Source organism: Myxocyprinus asiaticus, chromosome 12 (genome assembly GCF_019703515.2).
Source record: "Myxocyprinus asiaticus isolate MX2 ecotype Aquarium Trade chromosome 12, UBuf_Myxa_2, whole genome shotgun sequence".
In the NCBI taxonomy this organism is placed as follows: Eukaryota; Metazoa; Chordata; class Actinopteri; order Cypriniformes; family Catostomidae; genus Myxocyprinus; species Myxocyprinus asiaticus.
In genome coordinates, this window is record NC_059355.1 from 4,729,929 (window position 1) to 4,757,225 (window position 27,297).

Consider the following 27,297-nt stretch of genomic DNA (forward strand, 5'->3'; position numbering starts at 1 on the left):
AAGCCAGTTTGATGAGTGCAAACACCTGTGTCTGTCAGTATCCCAGATGTGGAAGAGCTATAATCAGACTGTGTCAGCGTAAAAAAAAAAAAAAAACTAGGAGTAATTTGTGCTTCAACGGGCCTGACATACTGTGATTGTGACAAATCCTCCAGGTGGTCTCATCACATGTATATCACTCAACTTTAATTTTCTCTCAACAGAGATGCACTTTCAGGATTTAAAGGACAATCTGCCAAGCATTTGTTCCCAGAACACAGTCGGTATATAAAAAGTGCCTTGTCACATGAATTACAGTATTTCATGTCTTGTCATGTGATTTTACAATGAAAGGAGAATTTTCCCTTTGATTGGAGGCACCAGGACATCCATCATGAACAATAAGTTTCTTTATCCAAATGTAAAATCTGTTCCACTCTATATTCCTTTTTGACATTGACATAAACAGTAACTGCTACAATTCAAGAATCAAGGCATGACCTATCCCACTTCTTTGTTATCCCAATATAATTCAAAAGAATCATGTTACAGTATCCATGACCCATCTGTATACACTCTAAAGCTTATTATATCAGTGAAAAGTTTGAACACACCTACTAATTCTTTTTCATTACCATTTTCCATATTTTAGAATAATATTAAACCATCAAAACTACAGTATGAAATAACACAAATGGAAGTATGGGAAGTATGAAATAACCATTTTTTTGACAGTGTGTATTTTTTCAATGTCAATATGCTTTCTCCTATGCTAGCCTAATGTGCAAAAAATACATCTTTATATCATTCACAACATTTCATACATTTAAGTACTTGCTTAAATCACTTAAAGCTTTTTATGCATTTAACACATTCTTAAGTCACTCAAAGCATTTTATGCATTTTTAACCAGGCTTTAAGGACATGCATAACAGTTTAAAACAATAAAATTCTCATTTCACATTTTCACTTAATTGGAAAACACTCTGGGCTATAAATCAGTAAATAAAATATGATTAATACTAAATTTACATACCCATCCTTGCATGTATGCAAAACGTGGTCAAACTCCACACATGCAATTCATATGCATCCTTCAAAAACGATCTATAACAAACATTCAATTTTAACATACAACTCTTCAGAACACATATTTAATGCAATTTATCAGCATTTTGTGTAAAAAATATTTTCCCTAGAATTCTCAACCACTTAATAAAACTGGGAGCTCTCTTGCACAAAGTATGTTCTCACGTCTCTAACCAGCACACATGCGCAATACGAGGAGTGCCGAAAAGCAGGTGTCGCAAAACTCTGGTTCTTAAAAGGGCCACATCCAATTTATGACTAGAGTTCAATTATATGAAATTTCTCCACTTTGCTGCATGTGTATTAAACTATTTTGAATAAAAGTAATTTAATTACATGACTGTTATTGAAGATTATGACTGGTAGATTGGAATACTGATGTGAAACATAAAAAGACATATTCAAATAGTCATAAGTCTTGCCAATATACAATTTTGTCCAATAGATTGGAAAATGTCATCAAAACTAAATTATTTATATTGAGATCAAAAAGAAGCTGTACATATTGTAAGAGCAAAATGCTCTCCTCTCCTCTCTCTCTCTCTCACTCTCTCTCTCTCTCTCTCTCTCTCTCTCTCTCTCTCTCTCTCTCTCTCGCTCACTCGCTCGCTCCCTTCCTTTCCTCTCATTGACTCTCAGCTGTGTGCCAAGCATTGTTCATAGCCAAACAGTCCGTTTTCTACTTAATCAATACAGGCCTCAGATTCATCATGCATTTGGATGCTGTCGTTTCCTATTTAAACTGAAGCTGGACCAATAGTCCATTTGCTTTTGTTTTCTCATTTCTAAAGGCCTCTATTCTAACAGTGTACATTGCAGTAGTGTAGTCTAGGGCATACGCAGGCATACGCCATATGCCCACCTATCTTTCTAAGGATTTTGTGTATGCCAACCTAAAATAATTAATGATACTTATGGCCCCCAGAACAACGAGTAGGCTTTTGACCCGGAACATTTTCAGACTACTAACGCGATGTCGCAGCACTGTTGAGTGAATTGTGTTTTTTAAGTGTACAGAGATTCTCTCTAAACGCGCACGGAGCTGCAGGAGGTGAGAGTGCCTCTGATGGCACGGACAAGAGAGACAGTCTGACTGAGCTGATCCACCAATCAGAACGTTCATTTCAGACTCGACTGGATATTTTCTAACCAATCACATTTTCCATTTCAGTAAGGGGCGGGACATTTCCAGCAGGGCTGCCGCTGGCCAAACTGATGCCCTATGCATCATATAATAGCATATAACATGCGAGTAAGGGCAGCTGGTAGAGTTTCTGGTGCCCCCCTAGGGAGTTGGTGCCCTATGCATACTGCGTAATATGCATATAGGGAGTGGCGGTACTGATTTCCAGCATCTAATGCTGATGCACAAGCATCCCTGGTGTAACCATAATTTGCGCTGTAAATTTATTTCACTGGTAAATGTAAATATATATATATATATATATATATATATATATATATATATATATATATATATATATTTTTTTTTTTTTTTTTTTTTTTTTTTTTTTTTTTTTTACTGCTGTCGGTGGTGCCTTTTGATTGTGATATCAGATCATTTCAATTTATATTTCTAAGCAGGAAAACAATTTCACTACACACAAAAAAGCACTTTATAGTACACAAATTAAACAAGTATCCATTAATTCTCATGTAGGCTATATTTGATCATACAAGATAATGTGTTAACGTGAACATTTCTACACTCCTATAAGCTATACAATGCTTAACAGTTCATTGCGTATTATATATGTATTAGTTTATTAAATAGAGTAATTATAAAGTATTAACAATTTTCATAGTGGCCTAATGAAAGGAAAATTAATGACACCTATTCATTTAAATAGATATTTAACACCATTCTTAGTAGTGTACTGTACACCATGCCAGCAAGAAACTTACCCTGATGTACATTTTGTAAGTTCATGTGGGACTATAATTACAAAAGTCTTTATTTATTTATTTATTATGGGAAAAATATATTTACGAATCATTTTACATATGTAGGGGAGAACGGGGGAAGTTGTCACACTCTTCATTCCTCCACTACAACAGGTGCTATCTCAAAAATCAAATAACTACTTAGTGTGACACCATGTTCTATGGTTAACTTCCTGTTCACATGTGGTCAAAGTCATTGTATTCTGAGGTGAGCACAATTTCCTTATGTTTCACTTTCAAAAGTAAAAAAAATGACACTACATTTTATGTTAAAAAACTTTGCTAAGTATGAATGTTCAAAATTATTTATTTTTTTCTCCCCTTTTTCTCCCCAATATGGAATGGCTAATTCCCAATGCGCTCTAAGTCCTGGTGGTGGCGTAGTGACTCGCCTCAATCCGGGTGCAGGGGGACGAATCTCAGTTGCCTCCGCGTCTGAAACCGTCAATCCGCGCATCTTATCACATGGCTTGTTGAGCGCGTTACTGCAGAGACATAGCGCATGTGGAGGCTTCACGCTATTCTCTGCGGCATCCACGCACAACTCACCACGTGCCCCACCAAGAGCGAACCACACTATAGCGACCATGAGGAGGTTACCCCATATGACTCTACCCTCCCTAGCAACCGGGCCAATTTGGTTGCTTAAAAACCTGGCTGGAGTCACTCAGCATGCCCTGGATTTGAACTCGAGACTCCAGGGTTGGTAGTCAGTGTACTTTACTTGCTGAGCTACCCAGGCCCCCCAAAATTATATTTTTGTACTGAGCAGAGGAAATATTAAAGTGTCTTTTGATACTTTAGCTGCAGTCCTATGTTGAGCTAACTTTGAGATTTAGTTAACATTAGCACACATGTCAGTATGAGGCAAGTTGTCTCAATGACTTTGGGGCAAGTTGTCACAATTCTATGCTAGAGGACATCTGGCCCTATCCAAAAGCTGGTCCCCGAAAAAAAACTTTCAAAGAAAGAAAACTGTGCAAACAGCTATTCTAACTGACACACAGTAAAGCAGGCACTAGAAATGGAAAAGAATAAGGCACAATTTAGCTAAATCTGTTTCAGAAGAAAGGGAAGCAAAGGGGGGAGTCAAAATCTGGATCTGTAAAGAACAAGAAGGCAGTTAAAAACAGAAAAATCCAAGAAGAGTCATCATCAGATGAAGAGGAGTGCTTCTGCCTCATCTGTGTGGAGCCATTCTCAAACAGCTGCCCAAAGGAGAATTGGGTGCAGTGTGTATGGTGCAACAAATGGGCCCATGATGCTTGCACCTCAGGCCAGGCAATCAATGTGTGCCAGAACTGTAACTCCGAAGATGAGAATGAGTAGTCAGATAAGGATGTTGTTTTTTGTTATTTATTATTTATGGATGACTGATTGTTGTTTTGAGTTCTTTAATGATGTTGAATTTGGTTTTGAATTTGAAATAAAAAAATAAATATTCATAATTAAAGGTACGGTATGTAAGATTCAGAAACCCTTGTTATTAATGACACCTGTGGCCATTAAGTGAACTGCAGCCAGCTACCTGTTGCTCGTGCTCGCACTCGTGCACACACTCCATAGGAATGCGAGCGAGCATCGGCCATAACAATGACGTAATGTACAAAGAGACTGAATGTGATTCACCGGCATCGTGCTGACAGATGAGGTAGCATAATTACAATTACACAGTTATGATTGTTTTACTACAAACTTTGAGACTAAACTAAAACTACTTATCAGCTAACATAGCATACTGACACACACATACAGCTACATACTACCAAACTATACCAGACAGTTTACTGTAGCACTGCACTGTTATGTTGCACTGTTGTACGTTTTGTATGTCATATGTTGTACTACGATCAAGAAACCAGCATATTTGCTTACATTTATCCTGTAAACCTGACTTTTAGTATAAAGAGAAGATCGTTGAAATGATTTGAAAGTTACGAAGCAAGGTAGCTTGCAATTTGTCAGCGTTAGCAGGCAAGATCAAGTTAGCTAAAATTACACAGATCAATCCTTAAGGCACTATATTTCACATGCTTTGCAGTTATGTAAGCTCACCTGTCCAATAAGAAGAACGCCAATTCAGGGTCAGTTTTGATCCCCAAAACCAAACGAAGGTCCCAGCTCCCTGGGAGCTGGATGTTTGCCGGATTCAATCTCTAAGATAACGTTACCTAGTGTTGCAGTTTGTTGTCGCTGTTGAATAGCGGAAGAGAAGCACTGAGGCAAGGCTCTCGGGAGCGAGCATAAACGTCACATTCTTTGGATTTTCCCGGCAAAACCGACCCGCTCCCTTCGCATGAAAATCAGTCTACAGGCTTTAATAGGCAACCTAGGAAGTCCGGGAAGGGCTCATTTTTTAAGTTGCGTTACAAGCCGTTCACACATTGGCAAAAAAAAAAAAGCGAATATTACATGAAAATTGTTACATACTGCACATACTGTAGTTGTGTTTTTATTTGTTGATAATCCAATGTGACAACTTACCCGCTGATGGGGCAAGTTGTCACAAGTGCGCACACTGTATTTAACTGTCTACAACTCTGTACTGAAATAAGATACAAAGATGCAATGAATAATAATAACAAAATATGTACCCAAGACCTCTTTCTTTCATTTGGTATGACATTTATACCATTGTGATGTATTGTGCCCAGTCAATGTAAGAAAGAGTGGAAAGTGTGACAACATACCTGGCTCTTCCCTACTGCATACAATTGTAAATATATGGATTTTAGAGACCAGGTGCATGCTTATATTTTATATATATATATACATTCACAGTATGACCACCTCTTCAGACACTACTACACCACTGGTTTGTAAATAGCTCAATAGGGATGAATAGAATGATTTGCATGCTGTCTTTTGGGAAGGAAGGACAAGGGGATAGATAGACAGAGAGACAGACAGGAAATGAAAATAAGCAATTGAGATAAATAGGACTGGGTAAAAATATTGATTTTCCGATGCATCACAATCTTCATCTCAAAATAGATTCTTAAATCCCAAGACTGATCTTTTACTCTAAGCAGCCCTGTAAAAAGTGAGTAAATCACTTGCATATGCGACCAAATTTTCCGCTGTGTGACTAAAATGTTTGTGATTAGCCACTGCTGTTAAACTTTCAGATTTTGCTCATTAGTGTTTAAATAATATTGTAATGAAGAAGTTCAGCAGTGAGATCCTTTCACTGCCTGTTAATACCCTTTTTTGTTCCTTTACAGTCAGTTTTTGATTAAAGGAATGTTCCGGGTTCAATACAAATTAAGCTCAATCTACAGCATTTGTGGCATATTGTTGATTAAAAATCAACAAATTAATTGAGTTAAAAATTTATTTAAACTCATCCCTCTTTAAAACAAACAAACAAAAATCGAGATTACAGTGAGGCACTTACAATGGAAGTGAATAGGGCCAATTCTTGGAGGGCTGAAACACAGAAATGTGAAGCTTATAATTTTATAATTATACATAAAACTTACATTAATTCTTCTGCTAAAACTTGTGTACTATTTGAGCTGTAAAATTGTTTAAATCATCATTTTTACAGTCATTTTAGGGTTTCAGGGTTTGTTGACATTACATCGTCATGGTAACGAAGTTGTAAAACTGGATATACCTTTACACAGAAAAGGCTAGAAAGTAATTTTATCACACTAAAATCATGTTTCCATGCATATCCTTTACGTCTTGTGGCTATACATTTGAAAAAGTGAGTATTTTAATGTTCAAAAACTGGCCCCCATTCACTTCCATTGCAAGTGCCTCACTGTAACCCAGATTCTTGCTTTTTTTTTTTTAAGAAAAGGAAGGACAAATCGAAAGTAATTTTTTTGTAATCAACATTATGCCACAAATACTGTCGATTGAGCTTAACTTGTATTGAACCCAGAATGTTCCTTTAAAAAAAAGAAAAGAAAAAAAAAAGAAAAAAAAAAGAAACATTTACTTCTAATCCCACATAGCATGGATGCGCTAAAGAAACACATCCTCTCTCGTTACAGTAATATGCACACTGGCTAATGCCAGTAGCCTTAAAGAGACTGTTTTAAGTATTGATGTAAATACTTGTAAATAGTACAAATTATGCATGTAAACAACAAACATGTTACAAAAATACAGGTGCATCTCAGTAAATTAGAATGTCGTGGAAAAGTTCATTTATTTCAGTAATTCAACTCAAATTGTGAAACTCGTGTATTAAATAAATTCAGTGCACACAGACTGAAGTAGTTTAAGTCTTTGGTTCTTTTAATTGTGATGATTTTGGCTCACATTTAACAAAAACCCACCAATTCACTATCTCAAAAAATTAGAATACATAATAAGACCAATAAAAAAAACATTTTTAGTGAATTGTTGGCTTTCTGGAAAGTATGTTCATTTACTGTATATGTACTCAATACTTGGTAGGGGCTCCTTTTGCTTTAATTACTGCCTCAATTCGGCGTGGCATGGAGGTGATCAGTTTGTGGCACTGCTGAGGTGGTATGGAAGCCCAGGTTTCTTTGACAGTGGCCTTCAGCTCATCTGCATTTTTTGGTCTCTTGTTTCTCATTTTCCTCTTGACAATACCCCATAGATTCTCTATGGGGTTCCGGTCTGGTGAGTTTGCTGGCCAGTCAAGCACACCAACACCATGGTCATTTAACCAACTTTTGGTGCTTTTGGCAGTGTGGGCATGTGCCAAATCCTGCTGGAAAATGAAATCAGCATCTTTAAAAAGCTGGTCAGCAGAAGGAAGCATGAAGTGCTCCAAAATTTCTTGGTAAACGGGTGCAGTGACTTTGGTTTTCAAAAAACACAATGGACCAACACCAGCAGATGACATTGCACCCCAAATCATCACAGACTGTGGAAACTTAACACTGGACTTCAAGCAACTTGGGTTATGATCTTCTCCACCCTTCCTCCAGACTCTAGGACCTTGGTTTCCAAATGAAATACAAAACTTGCTCTCATCTGAAAAGAGGACTTTGCACCACTGGGCAACAGTCCAGTTCTTCTTCTCCTTAGCCCAGGTAAGACGCCTCTGATGTTGTCTGTGGTTCAGGAGTGGCTTAACAAGAGGAATACGACAACTGTAGCCAAATTCCTTGACACGTCTGTGTGTGGTGGCTCTTGATGCCTTGAACCCAGCCTCAGTCCATTCCTTGTGAAGTTCACCCAAATTCTTGAATCGATTTTGCTTGACAATCCTCATAAGGCTGCGGTTCTCTCGGTTGGTTGTGCATCTTTTTCTTCCACACTTTTTCCTTCCACTCAACTTTCTGTTAACATGCTTGGATACAGCACTCTGTGAACAGCCAGCTTCTTTGGCAATGAATGTTTGTGGCTTACCCTCCTTGTGAAGGGTGTCAATGATTGTCTTTTGGACAACTGTCAGATCAGCAGTCTTCCCCATGATTGTGTAGCCTAGTGAACCAAACTGAGAGACCATTTTGAAGGCTCAGGAAACCTTTGCAGGTGTTTTGAGTTGATTAGCTGATTGGCATGTCACCATATTCTAATTTTTTGAGATAGTGAATTGGTGGGTTTTTGTTAAATGTGAGCCAAAATCATCACAATTAAAAGAACCAAAGACTTAAACTACTTCAGTCTGTGTGCATTGAATTTATTTAATACACGAGTTTCACAATTTGAGTTGAATTACTAAAATAAATGAACTTTTCCACGACATTCTAATTTATTGAGATGCACCTGTATTATGTGCAATTTCAAGTCATTTATTGATGGAATACACTGAATTTTAATGTTGTTGTATTTTTAAAAGCTAAAATGTGACCAATATGATTTAAACAAAATTTTATATTTTTGAAATTGTACCTGCTACCTAGAAGAGAAGGTTAGATGGTCACTTTATACTTAATAGCATTAGCTGAGAGGGAATTTCTTTCATATATGAGCAAAATTGACATTGTAACCACCCTTCTGAATCGGTATAGAAACAAACTGAAATTGCAATCGAATCAAATCGAAAGCTTGTGAATCCAAATCAAATAGAAAAATCTGTATCAATACCCAGCCCTGGGGATAAAGTACATTTAATTTGTAAAATATTGTATTCACTAGATTATCCAAAAAATAGAAATGATCAAATGATCAAATAATCCATTATTTTGATAAATTTCAAGAAACTAAAGAATAGAAGTCTTTTAAAAACAATGATACAGCATTTTGCTTACTGCCTACCCCTACAGACAGACAGACTGACAGACAGATACATTTTTTTGCACTGTATGTGTGTGTCAGGTATTGCATGGTTTTCATGGTCAGTTACTGCTTTCCTTGAATAAGGTTTTGCTCGACCGTGGAGTTCAGAGTCAGAGAGAATCTTCTTTTTATGCTGTTTTCAGCCTTGTGGCTAGCATCAAGCGTAGAATCTGTTCATTTTATGACTAACTTTCAGGTGTAAATTACTGATGTACCAAACAGCCCCTGGTTGCCAGATTATAAAACACCACTTCAAACACTGATGCCCGAACACATGTAAAAGAATCCAGAATGTTCTCCCATGAGGCTGGCTGACAGGTATTGAGTTCTCTTGTTTTCCATTAAGAGCACCTCAGAACACTTGTGTTGCATCTGGAGAATATAGCAGCACTCGAGTGGAACAACAAAGTCCTCATCTTTCTCTGTGGGACAAAAAGGAAAGACATAAAACAAAATAGATTCATATAGATGGGGTAAAAACATATTTGTGTGCTGTTGACATGTCAAAGCCAGATATGACACAGAACATTTTTTATATGCAGAATGTGCAGTGGAAGACATTATGAGACAGAAAAAAAAAAAAAACAGCTTCACTACATAACTAGATTGTAATAGTCAAAAGGAGATTTAATCTACCTCACATTCTCAGTTCCAGTGCTCTTTGAGAAGAATTATGAGACTAACGATACAGATTTCTGTTTATAGAGTAACGTTTGCAGTCAGTATTTTACAAGGCTGATAAAAGATGGCTTTGAGTTATTTTTGTTTGTTTTGAGATTTATTTCATTTCTCAAATTCTCAGGTTCCTCCTTCAATGCAAGGTTATGGGATTTTTCTGCCTGTTTTATGGTCTGCCAGGCAAAAATCTTGAGTCCGATTGCTTGGAAAAGTAATAGCACACCCCTCAAGTTACATGATTTGGGATTTCATTCATGTCCGTAGTGCAATCAGTTTGTTCAAATCCCTTTCCCAAAGTATAAGCAATAGGCCAGCATCACTAGTTATCAGGTCCTTAAGCTGAATTTCTGGCACTGAAATATTTAAATTTCTGGCCCTGGTAATTAAAAAGTGCAAATCAAAGCTGGAGAAGTCAGTGCTCAAATTGTGCCAAAGCATCTGTTGTTCAAATTGCTTTTTAATATCTGGAGCCAGTGGCTCTGTGGCCCACTTTATAGGAGCAGAGAAAAAATTGACTCTATTTCACAAAGAAAACTTGTAAGCAAAAGGCCAGGGAATTAATTTTTATAGCATTTCAAATTATTAACTTTCCTAAGTGTGCTGACACAGTGTGTCCTGAGTAAAAGAAAAAGCCTTTGCAAGCAAGATGTTGATCTAATCCTAAACTTAAAATAAATGTAATTATGTTTTGCATGAGATGTTTAATAATTTGCAGATGCATTTAAAACTGTCTGTAAACAAACTAACATTTTGAAAGAGTACAAACTATATATATATATATATATATATAGAAAAACTCCCTAGTTCCCAAATCCCTTAACACTTTGTAAAAGAGGAATACCACAGGGCTATAACGTCATGGTTACTTGTGTAACCTCCGTTCCCTGATGGAGGGAACGAGACGTTGTGTCGATGTAGTGACACTAGGGGTCACTCTTGGGAGCCCGAGACACCTCTGGTCTTTGATAAAAGGCCAATGAAAATTGGCGATTGGTATTTGCATGCCACTCCCCCGGACATACTGGTATGCAACCACTCATTCAGGTTGCATATAAGGAGCCGATATAAGGTCCGGCCATTTCAGCGGGTAGTTCAGCGGAGGTTACGCAAGTAACCAGGACATTCCCTATCTGTCACTCACTCGACGTTGTGTCGATGTAGTGACACAAGGGGTCCCTATACGAAACGCCACAATTGGCTGAACTGTGTTACGTGAACTGGCGGTGTGTGGTGGGCAGACTACTGTGTGCCTCATAGCCAGCACACCAGGTCGACACGTAACCCCCCCAACATACTTATGAGTGTCGAACGGCCCTTTTTGGGGACAAGTCGACTACCCAGGAGATAGAGACAGGCTTAACCCAGTCGTGGCCTCTTTTCCCCTTCTCTTTTTCCACTCCCTAAAAAAGAAGGGGGATTATCCGACTGGGCCGCCAGGTCTAGTTGGGGGGTGTCCCTCCCAAGGGGAAGACACAGCGGAGACCATACCTCGCCCAAAGACAGGGGGGGATATTAAAGTGGAAGGATACGTCACATGGTCTTTTCAACCATGTGGAGAGTCTTCAAGGTAGATCCTGCCAAATGGGGGAGGAGTTACTACAAACATGGAGACTGGGGCAGAGGGGCTCTGCCCAAGGAAGACGCAGTTTGCCAACAGGGAAACGAATTAGCGGAAGATATATATCACATGGGGTTAGCCTTACAGGGAACCGCCACATGCGGAGCACCTACCCCAGAACAGGACTCTTAGTTAGCACGTGAACTGGGCCGGCAGCAAATCTCTCTGAAAACTCGACTGCCACATGGCTCGGAGGAAGTCAACCAGGGAACAAACTTGTGAACATTACTGGGAATTAATGGTGCATGTCTTCTGATCAAAAGGAGGTGGAAGGCGCTATGTGCAAGTGATACACCCAGCCGGCTATCCCGGGCTTATCCGCTTGTATTGCGTGCCACTACCTAGGACGAAACCAGTTCCACCCAGAGGTTGTAGAACCTTGCAAAGGTGTTGGGTGTTGCCCAGCCCACTGCTCTGCAAATGTCTGTTAGAGAGGCACCCCTGGCCAGGGCCCAGGAGGCCGCTACACCCCTGGTAGAATGGGCTCGTAGCCCTACCGGGGGCGGCATGTCCTGGGCGAGATATGCCATAGTTATGGTGTCAATGAGCCAGTGGGCGATCCTCTGCTTGGAGACAGTGCTTCCTTTCCGCTGTGTGCCAAAGCAGACAAAGAGCTGCTCAGAGATCCTAAAGCTCTGCGTGCGATCCAAATAGATGCGTAAAGCGTGCACCGGACACAGCAATGACAGGGCTGGGTCTGCCTCCTCCTGGGGCAGTGCTTGCAATTTCACCACCTGGTCCCTAAAAGGGGTGGTGGGAACCTTGGGCACATAGCCCGGCTGGGGTCTCAGGATCACGTGAGAGTAACCCGGACCAAACTCCAGGCATGTTTCGCCGACAGAGAACGCTTGCAGGTCACCTACCCTCTTGATGGAAGTGAGCGCAGTCAGGAGTGCAGTCTTCAAGGAGAGTGCCTTAAGCTCGGCTGACTGCAAAGGCTCAAAGGGGGCTCTCTGTAGACCCTGAAGAACTACAGAGAGGTCCCATGACGGAACAAGGTGCGGTCTGAAGGGATTCAACCTCCTGGCACCTCTTAGGAACCTAACGATCAGGTCGTGCTTCCCTAAGGACTTACCGTCGACTGCGTCGTGGTGTGCTGCTATGGCGGCAATATACACCTTCAAGGTGGAAGGGGAGAGCCTCCCTTCCAACCTCTCCTGCAGGAAGGAAAGCACTGATCTGACTGCGCATCTCTGGGGGTCTTCGCGTTGGGAAGAACACCACTTAGCGAACAGATGCCACTTAAAGGCATACGGGCGCCTCGTAGAGGAGGCCCTAGCCTGAGTGATCGTGTCTACCACCGCTTAGGTCTTCTGCGTCCCATCCAGGGGCCAGACATGGAGATTCCAGAGGTCTAGTCGTGGGTGCCAGAGGGTGCCCCGTCCCTGAGAAAGAAAGTCCTTCCTCAGGGGAATTCGCCAGGGGGAGCTGTCACGAGAAGCGTGAGGTCCGAGAACCATGTCTGGGAGGGCCAGTAGGGTGCTACCAGGACGACCTGCTCCTCATCCTCCTTGACCTTGCACAGGGTCTGTGCAAGCTGGCTCACTGGGGGAAACGCATATTTGCGTAGGCCAGGGGGCCAGCTGTGTGCCGGTGCGTCTATGCCAAGGGGAGCCTCGGTGAGGACGTACCAGAGCGGGCAGTGGGAGGATTCTTGGGAGGCAAAAAGGTCCACCTGTGCCTGTCCGAATCGACTCCAAATCAGCTGGATTAAATGCAAAAAATTGGTTTAATTTTTTCAGAAAAAAAATTATTCATAAATAATTTTGTATGTGTTTATAATCCTATGATAATCCTATGTATTTTTTCAGCTTTTTTTTTTTTGTTGTTGTTGTTGTTGTCCCTACACTGTAAGCATTCTTTTGGTTCTGTTCACTCTATCTCACTTTGAAAAGTCTTATTTTGTTCCACAATATGGCAGCAATATAATTTTTTCTTAATCACATTCCATCACAATAAGATCTGAAATGTAGGTAGCACTATAACACATTTTAGCCCTCACAGATTTGCTCATCCATAGACATTCAGTCTAATTTTCAGTTTATGCACCCAACCTATCGTTTCATTGAATATCTCGGCCTCTGAGTGGACTAATTTGCAACAAATGTTTTCAGGCCTTATTTTGTGTAGCTGGTGGGCCCACAGAGTTTAAGGGGAAACACTATCTCAGTTTTCCTTGTGCATGTGCAACTGAAGTACATGAAGTACATGAAATATATGTATTTTTTATGGAGAAATAAGTCCAATCGAGTCACACCTTCTGCAGTAAATTTGCTGTTGTCTTAAAATTCTGTCATTAACTGCCCACCCTGCTTGTCACTTGAAACTCTTTATTATTATTAAATGTTCATTTAGAAAAAAAGGTCTGTCTGGAGAGAGTTAATAAAATCCCACCATTCACAAAAATAAGCATATATAAACAGTTGCCTGCCTCATTCCTTCAACAATTATTCATCCCTTCTGCATATAATTCTCTTTTCACTCTGTCATTATGTACAACAGAGAATGACAGCTGCATTATTTACAGCAGACTTATACATTTATATTTATACATCTACCTATACAGTATAATACGTAAACATGTGGACAGGTAAACCAGAATTTCTATGCCAAACAGTACTACAGTATATTCTGTGTAGAGCAAAAGGAGTAGTTCTTTGTTGCACAGGGGGCTGTTATACACTAGACGTTATTTACATTCAATGTAAGCTTTAAACTACCTTATTTTGAATTAAAAAGAAAGGGAACAAGAGAAAGAGAGAGAAAAAGAGAGAGCACTCTCTAGTTCTGACAGTTCCTCAAATGAGGGGATAATGTCTTCATTTATCTTCTGTTTGGGGCACAAATAACATCATTAATCATTTTTTTTTGTTTTATTTCATGAAAGAGATATTTATTGATTGGTACAACGGCAATGAAATAAACTAATCTGTCACTGCAGTATCAAGTTATTCTTGTCTAAATGGGGGGGGGGGTTCTTACTCGGATTTGTGTCCATTCTATATTTGTGAGGAACATCCCTCCTGGCAAAATCAGTATAAGTGATGAATGATTTACTGCAGGAATTCAATTGCATACATGATCACATTGCAAGTGTTCAAGTACACCACAAAATGTCCTTGTTCAGAATGTCTGTTCTTGACTGTCAGAAAGTAACATGTTTAGAATTACCATTTACATAGAATTAACATTACATTTATTCATTTGGCAGACACTGGGTCTGTTCCAAAACCTACTGAGCTGCCTCCGGGGGCAGTATTTCAAAGGCATCATGGGTGTGCTCCCAGTGCAAAGGCCATTTCTAAGGGTAGGTATATTATGCTGCCTCCTAAATAAACTTATTCTGGTCCGATTCTAAGGTATCGTGATATGCATCCTTCCCCGTGAAGTCAATCCCAGGATGCACTGTGATGAGATTGGTAAAAAATAAATCCAAGATGGTGAACACAACGAGAGACATTTTGATTAGAAATATACTTATAGACCATTCTGTTCAGAAAAGTAACAATAAAAACAGTTTAAAATTATGAATGGACTAATTTACTAAAATTGTGTGTGTTCTACAATATGTATGATTATGCTCATTAGAGCTGCAATCCCCCTGCATTCCCCCAGCATTTTTCCTCTTCAATACGAGACAAATGGCTTTCAGTATGGGACGTTTCCCCCTGGTGTATACAAATTATAATTAATTGATGTTATAATATGTTGATATAAGCTCTGTTCCAAAACCTAGAGAGCTCCCTTGCTGCCTGCTTCCTATATTGGCAGCTGCCTTCTAAGGCAACATCCTTACTGTCATGGAACCTTATTAGTGACCGATTTGGAACACTCAAATATATTTCAAATATATTTTCCCATCGCCCTCATGATGTTACATCCACAATCTTTTACCTTTGTCTTTTTGTCCGATTTTAAAATAGTTTTGTGATGTTGTGATTCACCTCAGAGCTGTTTGGTTTTGTTTGGTTTATGGCTTAGAACTCTTTTATGAAGGATTTTATGAAAAGCCTTATGGACATAATGAATGGGAAAAGTACTTTCAGAACCCAGATGGCTGAAAAAGTGGGCAGGCACTGTCACTCTCAATAGGTGTTGGTTAGCATGTTGCTAAGCTAATAGCGCAATTCACTACAAAGCATAAATACATAGCACAAGTTATGAAGAAGGGCCCCTTTATAATTAACAGCATGAGCTGAGAGATAACATTTAGAATTGAATCAAATCGAATTGAGAGCTTGTGAATCAGAATCGATTGAATCTGGAAATCTGTATCAATATCCAGCCCTACTTGTAGTACTGTACTGTATGTTCCCAGCACATTGTTTTGCTACATAATCAAAAGTTTGCACTTTACTTTCCCATCCCTTACGAAGTACAAGCTTAAAACTTCAGCGATACTAACAGTAAGTGTGTAGTACAAGTAAGTGAATAGGGGCACACAGCCTATGTGTTTATAGTGCAAATAAATGCTTAGATCTGCACACCAAACCACACCAGCAGAAAAATACTTGAAACCCCTGAGAACAGAAGAGACAATCAGACATTTGAAACAGACATGGTTGCGTTCACTCCCCCACCTTGCTGTTTCAGAGTCCTAACAGAGAGAGGTGGAGGTGGAGGTGGGTCCTTGCACTATAGACATGTTAATTGAGATGAAAGGTTTCGAAATGATTGTCCACATAACTCAAAGGGTTTTCCCCCATTTAAGGTCTGCATCAGCCTTTTCCTTTCATCCTGCTATGAATGCATTTACCTGTCTGGCTGTAAGTGAACAGTGTGTGTGTGAGTTTAAGTGTGTTTAATTACTGTGAAAGCTGCATTGCATTGGCAAAACTGCACAGTGGCTCAGCACTGACAGCACATGTTACCTCAGCAATCTTAAATATTGTCAATACACTGATTTATTCTAAAACACAGACACACACACATCTTTGCCCCCACCTCAATCAGCCCATAATTTGACAGATAAATGGCCTCTAAAACAAAGTCTGACAGCTTGTTGAGGGAATAAACTGCAAAAGAAATAGTTGTTGATTCACTTCCAATTTATACACCATTAACATGCTGAGCAAGTTGTTCTTTTTTTATGCATATCTCCATTAACTTCTAAATGGTGTTTGACCAAGTCCAGGTGCTCAGAAGTGCAGATATCAAAATTCTGCACAGTGAGAGCAGCTAATCAGGACATGGATGATGGCTAATTTCTGGTGATGTGATTGTATCTCTTTTTCTCCTCTTTCAGTGGTCGTTATCTTTCTCAGAAGCCTCTACTTGCAGTACTCATCACCAGGACATTGTGAATGTGAGTGTTTTTGGCAGTGATTAGGATGGCTTCTGGCTATCATAAACCCAATCAGGACCCATCTGGCTTAAAAACCATGTAACAAAGGTTGGGGTTGGGCAGATATAGGAGGAAGCGGGAACCGGTTTCCACAGTTAATGTGAGTCCGTTTTATTAACAAATAAACAGCACTCGCTGTACAGCTTCACTCAAAACACAAGACGGCTTTTCAGCGTCACTCAAATAAACAGTCCACTTTTCAACTCAAGACTCTCTCTCTCAGGGAACAGGCATGAAGTCTCTGGTCTGTCTCTCCCTTGCTCTGAGGACTGGCTGTTTTTTATCTCCCCCAACTCTCACTGTGAACATAGAGATGGTAATTAGTCACAATTCATCTCAGGTAGATGTCCTTTCCGCTTTCTCTCTCCACGCTCCGCTCAACCACGCCCTCACCTCCACATACCCCCTGTTATGGAGATTTAGGTAAAGACTGTATAGGTACTGGAACAGGTAGATTTGTTTCTGCACTGGTGTGTCGGCAAGAACACATAAGACACAGTTGAACCAGAGTTGAAGTTTACTAAAGTTCCTCAATTATTCACTTCACAGTCAAACCACAGGGCATATCCTTTCCAATATAATTCTCCAAAGGGTATTGAATTAGTAAGGAGGTATTATGTATTCAGAATGGTATCACTGAGTGGTAACAGTGAGTGTGGTATTTTCGTCATTAACTCGCTCACATATAAGTCCACTATTTAAGGAAACAGCAATATTAATTGTGCATCAGAGCATTCACAGTTCGTCTTGCACTGGTTACCGGACACTGACTGACGTCACTCAATTTCGAGTGCTCTGATTGGACAAATCCTTCTTAACACCCCCACTGCCCGACTCAGGCCGGGGGGAACCTTCCGGACTGCCCACTCCCCCCCTTTTCTGGAGAGGATATCTGCAACAGCCATCTGTGCCCCCAGTCTGTGGACCACCTTGAATTTAAATGGCTGGAGTGCAAGATACCAACAGGTGATCCGGGCGTTGGCATCCTTCATGTGGTGGAGCCATTGGAGCAGGGCGTGGTCTGAACAGAGGGTGAATGCTCGTCCCAACACCACTTGGTGGCCAAACACTCCTTCTCTATGGTGATGTACTTCGTCTATCTCATAGAGAGCTTTCAACTAATGTACAGCACCAGGTGCTCCACCACTTGGGACAGAACAGCACCCAGTCCTCTGTCTGATGCGTCCATCTGTAAAACAAAAGGGAGAGAGAAATCAGGGGAATGCAGAAGCGGCCCACCACAAAGTGCAGCTTTTACCTGCGTGAAAGCTTGTTGGAATGACTCTGTCCACTGGACCGGGTCTGGGGCTCCCTTTTTAGTGAGATCAGTCAGCAGGCTGATGACATCGGAAAAATTAGGCACAAACCTTCGATAGTAGCTGGCCAGCCCCAGAAACTGTCTCACCTCCTTTTTGGTCTTGGGTCTCGGTCAGGTCGCGATCACTGCGGTTTTATCAATTTGGGGTCACACCTGCCTGTGACCCAAGTGGAACCCCAGATACCGTAACTCCACCCACCCAATTGTGCACTTCTTTGGGTTGCTGTGAGCCCCGCTTATCGCAGCGACCTCAGAACCGCCCTCAGATGCTGCATATGCTGTTGCCAATCACTACTGTAAATAATGATATCATCCAAATAAGCAGCGGCATAAGCAGCGTGCGGTCTGAGGACTCAGCCCATAAGACGCTGAAACGTAGCCGGGGCCCCAAACAAACCGAACGGAAGGGTCACAAATTGGTGTAATCCAAATGGTGTGGAGAAGGCCATTTTCTCTTAAGGGGATCTGCCAATATCTCTTTGTCAAATCCAGTGTGGAATAAAAGCGAGCCAAGCCCAACCGATCAAGCAGTTCGTCAATACGAGGCATTGGATAAGCATCAAATTTTGACGCCGCATTGACCTTTCTATAATCCACACAGAACCAGACCGAGCCATTGCTTTTAGGCACCAGAACCACCGGGCTGGCCCAATCACTGTGGGATTCTTCTATTATGCCCATATTGAGCATGGCCTTTAATTCTTCCCATACTACTTGTTTCTTGTGTTCGGGTAAGCGGTAGGGGTGACTACTTACCACTACCCCTGGGGTTGTCTCGACGTGGTGTTTTATAAGATTAGTGCAGCCGGGGAGAGGCGAGAACACGTCAGAGAAATTATTTTGCAACCTGGCAACCTCTGTACGTTGTGACAGTGAGAGGTGGTCTCCGCATGGGACCGGGGTGAACTGATTGGCTTTTAGACTCACCTCCAGGCCGAGCTCCTCCCTCTCCAGAACTACCGTCCCCAAAAATATGGGGACCGCCTCTCTTCATGGTTTTAGTAAGTTGAGGTAATTTTGACGAGCCCCGCCCCTATCCGTATGCACTACCTCATAATCGACTTCACCAACTCACCTTGTGACCTCAAAGGGCCACTTTGCAAATAATTTAGAGCTCGTTGTGGGCAGTAATACAAGTACTTTATCTCCCGGTGCAAATTCCCATCGAGCTCCCGTTATACAGCTGGGACTGGCGTTCTTGCGCCTGTAGCAAATTCTCCTGTGATAGACACCCCAGTGTGTGGAGTTTTGCTCTCAGGTCAAGAACGTATTGAATTTCATTTTTGCTTTGTGAAGGTCCCTCCTCCCAATTTTCCTTCATGACATCTACACGCCACGGGGCTTATGCCCATATAATAATTAAAATGGGGAAAACCCTGTGGAGGCTTGCGGGACCTCTCGAACTGCAAATAACAAGGGTTCAAGCCACCTATCCCAATTCGGAGCATCTTCGTGCATGAACTTATGAATCATATTTTTTAAGGTTTTATTAAATCGTTTGACCAAGCTGTCTGTTTGTGGATGGAACATGCTTCTCCGAATCGATTTAATACCTAATAATTCATACAGCTTGCATAGTGTACATGACATGAAAGTAATGCCCTGATCAGTGAAGATTTCTTTCTGAATCCCCACTCGGGAGATTATTCTGAAGAGTGCCTCTGCAACACTACGTGCTGAGATGTTGCAAAGAGGCACTGCTTCTGGGTATCACGTTGCGTAGTCCACTAGAACCAACACAAAGCGATGCCCGCGTGCTGACCGTTCTAATGGCCCGACGAGGTCCATTCCAACTCTGTCAAAGGTAACCTCGATTAATGGAAGAGGGCGCAATGGTGCTTTTGGAGTGGCCAGCTGATTCACCAGCTGACATACACAGCATTTTGCACACCACCAACTAACATCCCCACGAATGCCCGGCCAATAGAAATTGACCATGAGATGGCTTAGTGTTTTCCCATCCCAAGTGACCTGCCATCGGACTATGATGAGCCGCCTGGAGCAACATTTCCTGATGGCTCCTTGGTACTAACAACTGGGTTGTATCTTCTTTTGTCTGAATGTCCTGCATCACTCGATACAACCGATCGTTTATAATTGAGAAATACGGATATGTGACTGCAATGCGCTGCTGTAAGCGCTGACCATCAATTACATTCACTTGGTCAAATGCTTCCTTAAGAGTCTCATCTCACGTCTGCTCCAGAGGGAAATCCCCAGCAGGAATTCCCCTAAGGGCTGGGGAAGCCGAGGCTTCCCCCTCCCTTACGTCATCCTGATGTAGACGGCCCCGGCTCTGCCTCACCCGTCAGCACATTGCACACCCAAGACCATACCACTGTATTACTGCACCCATTCACACACAACCCCTTTAACAATTCGGGAAAAGCCGGCCAATTAGTACCCAAAATTAGTGGATGGGTGAGGTGGGAACTAACCACAGCCTCAATGTTATGCTTTTTATGCCCCCCCAATACTCACGGGTATTTGGTACATCCTGGCTCGATCGGGAGTGGCCTGTGGAGTGTCGGGGACCCGGATCACCGTCCCCACCTCCATCACCAGGCACTGTTTGCCGACGTGTTCCGGCTCCCCGCAACTCCAACAGACCTGCAATATTCAGTGCAATAGAACAGCACATTAATAAGTCATTTTTAATGCACTTTTTAAATTGCGTTTTAAAAAGCATTTGGCAATTGCTTTTCTTCAATCATTTGCCAGTTGTTTTTTTTTCATCCATTTGCCAATTGCTTTTCTTTATTGTTTGACTTTTCCTTTTTTTTTTCCATTTGTCAATCCATACCTGCTGAAGCCCAGGCGTGCAAATAAAAAAAGTATGAAGGAATAAATTATCAATCTATTAATTTGAAAATAAAAACTCGAATAAGTAAATTTATAAATGGACAAATAAAAAGACACATTTAAATGTGTTTATTTAATTCATGTTTAAAAATGTCATTATATTAACAATAAAATTGTGCATTAATATATCATATTTATTTCTTGTTTAAAATGTGATTAAATGTAGCAATAATTGAGTACATTAAAGGGTCTTTTAAATGCACTTTAATAGCACTGTAGGGCTTTACTGGTTGTTTAGATCAGTGTTACTATCAGAAATAATTAATAATTATTTCTGTAGTTATTAATTCATATTTGAATTAATCAGTTGAATCTAACTCATTAAAACCTCATATGGGGCTCCAGTAAATGTAGTGTGCTACGTTTAGGAGCAAGTTTGGCAATTAGCAATAATTAATAATTATCAAAGATAATTATTAATTATTAAAATCAATAGAACATTGATGAGAATCAATGTTAGCTTTTTTTTAATCCTTTAAATCAACAATTATCAAAGATAATCGTTAATTGTTAACATCGATGAAACATTAATTAAAATTAACACCAGCTTATTGATCATTCAAATTCAATCATCAAAGATAATTATCAATTATCAAAAATCAATAGAATATTAATAAGGATTAACATTGACGGGGCACCACTCTGAAATCAGGGACTAATAACCGAATATTAAAATAGTCTCAATATTAGATTGTTTTCTTAGGAAAATCGACATCCAAAGAATATCGATTTTCAGGAAAAAAACAATGAATGAAGGTTTGAATCCAAGCACTGACATCCCGTCAGCATGACACAGGCATATGCAAAACAAACCAAAACACTTCTCTTTGTAATATAAACAAAGTTTATTTATGCAGTAATATCAATTAATAGTTAATACAATGCAGTCAATAAACTTCCGACTTACAACTACAAACTAAACAGTGATATGATTAGATATGGAAATAAAATAATCCTATAACACATAAGGTGTGTGTGTGTGTGTGTGTGTGTGGTTAGTACGAGAGAGAGAGAGAGAAGTGACAGCCCTAAAGCCGATTTCGCGATAGTGGGAGAGAAAGCAGCTCTCAGTGTATCACTCAGAGACGCGGTTTTACGAGCGGGGCTCGTAAACAGTCCCGCGTTATTTGACTCTTTAATGGATGAACTCAGTTGCTGTCTCACCCGCGATGGCGAAATCGCACAACAATCCAATTTGGTTGGACCACAATACAGCAAAACAAATTTGTGATAATTAATACCCTGAGTATTAATAATGAGTGGACAAGGCGGTTCGTAAACTGTACAAGCAAAAACCTTGAAACACAAGAATAACACACTATAATATTCTATCTCTGCCCAGACGTAAACCTCTTACTTGAATCGCATGAGGACACAGGTAGAATGTGTTTTCCTCCGTCATTTAACTCTGACCTGGTTCCTTGAGGCTCGGGTGATGACGGGAGGCCGTTTCCTCGCTCTGTCGGCGGGCGGTACGGCTGTTGATTCTCGGCGGGCTGGCGGAGAACTCAGAAATGTCGACTTGATTGAAGATGGAAGAGAAATCTTTAATCTCTTCACTTCTGTAGGCAAACGGATGAAGATGCAGATTGCTCGGCGGTCTCCTTCGGATCCGTTAGAGTGTTCGGTTGAACACAGAGTAATCTCAACTCATCCAGCGAGATGGAGATTGTATGGCCACAGTTTCAAGTCGGACGTTACTTCCTTGTGCCACGAGGTTGCACGTGAGAGCAGCGTTGAACTGCGTCCACACGCTGCAAACAAAGTCGCTGGAAGCGAATTTCGAAAAGATTTCAGAGGTATTTCAACTCCTGATGATGTCATGTTTGAGGGACATTCTGTTGTGTGCCTCATCCAATAGGAGTTGAGAGTTTGATCCTTTAGTGAGCAAGGCTTCATGGATTTGTAGTCTGTTTTGGACTCCCTTTGTTTGATTTTGGCGCGATTTTTATCAGTAAGATTTATGACATGGAATGTGGGGGCTGAGTTAGGTTTTACGACTGTTAGGCCTGCCTTTGTCTTCTATCTGAATACATGAGGCCCAATAGCACCTTTTAAACTGCAGTTTAAAAATGTATTTGACAATTGCTTTTCTTAATTAATTTGCCAAATGATTTTCCTCATCCATTTGCCAATGGCTTTTCTTTTTCCTTTTTCTTTTCCTTTTCTTTCTTCAATTGAGAATTGAGTTAAAAAAAATGTCATTGGACTGTTGACTCGTGGGAGCAACCAATGAACTTTTGTTCAGTGACTCAGTTATAAGACACACCCTATCTCCCACTTGCCACTCGAAGAGAATGTAAGATGGCCTGTCATTGGACGATGAGTTTACGTGATATTATTGGATCTGCGAATCCTGCACATAAGAAATGGATGCGAAGCATATCAGAGGTTAATGGTGGCTCGTTCACTGTTGCTGTGAAATGCTGAATGCAGCCCTACCTGAGCGAGCACAGTGATACGTGTCCAGGATGGGAGCTGGTAATCGTGATGCTGTCAACAGAAACAGCCTCCCGACCTGCGCACTGAACAGAAACTCGCGCAGCAACTGCCATTTGCCTCAACCTGCTTCACTGCTTGAGGTACCAAGCCGATGAAGAATACCTCCAGATCCTGTACTAAAGCAATTGTTTCTCTGCACTGCCTGACCTTACAGCTATTAACCTGTTTCATTACTGTATGACCGCTCTCTCTGACATATTTGTGAACAAAGCCCATGTACTGTACTTTCTGTGCACCGCACTGTGAGATCATAAACCATAAGCACTAGGACACAATGAAACTTTAATAAACTGTTTCTGTTATAAAGCTTAGTAAAGTGTTACCTTTCATTTACACAACCAGTAGGTCTTTTTTTTTTTCTTCCAGTAAAAGTTATGTTAAGTTAAATGGTTTCATTTCACACAATTCTAGCAGTGTAGGGGGAAAACACTTGTTGGTTATTGCTTTTTTACTCTCGGAAAATGTCTGGCCTAAATCTTGGACATTTTACCTCAAACATCTTTGACATGTTAATTGCCATTATTTGTTTCAATTAAATGTTGCCTATAACATAATCGATTCAGGTTCAATTTAAATGTAAATGCATTCAAAATTCAAATTCAAAATGTTGAATCCATAAGAGCCAGACAACAATTGTAAAACAGGAATGTGATAAAAGAATGTGTGCATTGTGTATTTACTGTGTGTATAACTACTGTCAGTCAATAAACATCTTTATGAAGATGAATAAAAGAATAAGCACAACCTTTATTTGCGACATTATAAACAGATATACACAGCAAGTTGGTGTGGAAAATATATTTTTTTTTTATTTGAAAGAGACACTTTCATAATACACAACATTAGTTTAAACACTACCATTTGTTCCTGAAAATTGTGCTCGCTTGCCTTCTTTGTATCTTCAGCTGAAGTCATTCCGAGAGTCCGCCTTTTTCTCGATCATACACAGGCAATTTATTTTAATAAAAATAAAATATTTAAAGATGATCATACAGTGTTTTTAAAAAGAATGTGATATAAGTGAAAGGGGATGTGCGTTTTCTTCAGTATAAGTTATGGAAAGTCCATCAGCTTTCTCCAGCATGCTTTCAGTTTGGGGTGTGGGTCGGGAGGCTGGTTTTGTTGACAACATCACGATTACCAGCTCCCATCCTGGACACGTATCACTGTGCACGCTCAGTTAGGGCCGCGTTCAACATTTTACAGCAACAGTGAACATGCCACCATTAACTTCTGATATGTTTCGCATCCATTTCTTGGATTCACAGATCCAGTAATATCACATAAACTGCTAGTACCATCATCCAATGACAGGCCGTCTAACATCCACTTCAAGTGGCATGTGGGAGAGAGGGTGTGTCTTATAATTGAGTCAAAAGTTCCCATGAGTCAACAATCCAATGGCATTTTTTTAGACTCGATTTTCAATTGGAGAAAGAAAAGGAGAAGAAAAAGAAAAAGGAAGAAAAGCCATTGGCAAATGGATGAGGAAAAACAATTGCCAAATACCCTTAAAATGCAAAAAGGTGCTTTTAAAGTGCATTAAAAAGACTCATTTTAAACATGAAATAAATATGTTTTATTAATGCACAATTTTATTGTTATATAAACATTATATTTTTAAACATGAATTAAATAAACATATTTAAATGTGTCTTTTTATTTGTCCATTTATGAACTGACATATTTATTCAAGTTTTTATTTTCAAATGAATAGATTGATAATTGAATTAATTGATTTTTTTTTTTTTGGCACTCCTGGGCATCAGCAGGTATGGATTGACAAATGGAAAAAGAAAAGGAAAAGTCAAACAATAAATAAAAGCATCTTGTAAATGGATGAGGAAAAGCAATTGGCAAATGAATGAAGAAAAGCAATCGCCAAATGCTTTTTAAAACACAATTTATAAGGTGCATTTAAAAATGACTTATTAATGTGCTGTTTTATAGCTAAATATACTGTAAGTACATTTTAAAACATGAATAATATAAACACATTTAAATGTGTCTATTTATTTGTCCATGTATAAATTGGTTTATTCACATTTTTCTTTTCAAATTAATAGATTGATAATTTATTCCTTCATTTATTTATTTTCTATAAAGTCCACTTATAACATCAGTAAAGCTATTGTGACAAAAATACTCGTAGTGTAGCTTTCATTACCATTTTCCAGGCTATGCCTGTAAGGGAATGTTCTGGGTTCGATACATGTAAACCTCAGTCGACAGCATTTGTGGCATAATGTTGATTACCACATAAAATAGTTTTGACTTGTCCCTCCTTTAAAAATGATAATAAATAAATAAATAAATAAAGCAAAAATCTGGGGCCAGTTCATAAACATTAAAATACATACTTTTTCAAAAGTATAGTCACAAGACGTAGACCTTATACATGTAATCATATATACATCTTACTGGCGTTGTGTTGTCATGACAATTGTAATATTGGAATACTGGAATTAACCAATATCATTTAGGTTAGTAAATTATTTTATCACACTAAAATCATGTTAACATAATGTTTGAGTTTTGTGCCAATACTAGAAACATTGTGATGTTTATGGACTGGCCCCATTCACTTCCATTGTTAGTGCCTTACTGTAACCACAATTTTTGCTTTTTATTTAAATAAACATGGGACAAGTCGATCGAGCTTAACTTGTATTGAACCCGGAATATTCCTTTAAGATATCTATGGAAATGAAATGAGAAACAGTGCTCTGACTCCACTTAGCTTTTTTACTCCCCCATCCTTCAATAACATGTAATCTGTAACTGAAATTAATCTGTAACTAGATTTCAAGAATAGCTAATGTTAGTTTCACACACCATTTTTAATATAAAACTTCATATTGCTGTGGTTTTGAGGGGCTATAGATGCTACGTTCATAATGTAGTTTGGGGCACGGTAGGTACAGGGCATTATAAGGTAGGATATGACATCCCTTTAGAACTCAGGAACAAAAAACAGCCAATTACTGAAATGGAGAGGTGATTTTAAATGTATGTTAATTACTGTATGCCATCTGTGCTTGTGATTTCTAAGCACGATTTGACCCTTAAGTAGCTGTAAAAGGGCTCTGCGCAGTACACGTGTGTACCTGGCACTATAAAGGACTCAATTACTCCATTTGAGCTTGAACGGAAAAGGAAACCTTAACAAAGGTTAACTGAATGTGCCACTACATGATACAACGTAAAGTGATAAGAAGTTCTATTCATGATGGTTCATCTTTGACATCATAAAAATGAGAATATGTGTTGCCACATAAACCTGAGATCATGTAGTATTGTAATTATAACCAGAATACTGAAGCTATTTCATATACATTTTAACACAAATAAATGCACATTCAAAGGCACAGCAACGTATTGAAAAAGGTCTTTTGGTCTCTTGCCCCAATCGCAAACTCAATCTACACCAGAAATGTAGTAATTCTATATATAAAAAGTGTTTGTATTAATTACTTTGGACTGATTAATTGATCATTCAGCCAATCACAGGTGAGTTTCATGAACCACTTGTGACTGAGTCATTCAGAGTTTTTAAAGAACCGATGTAATCAAAAGTTTTCAGTATTTATGATTGACTAAATGACGGGAAAAGGAATGTACTGAATTGTAATTCAAAGAAATTCAAAACAGTCACACAGAGGAATGGTATTAGTTCAACAAGTTTTGTTACACAACATTAATGATTACATTATATTTTCACAAATTATGCTTAATTCTTCCCTTATATGT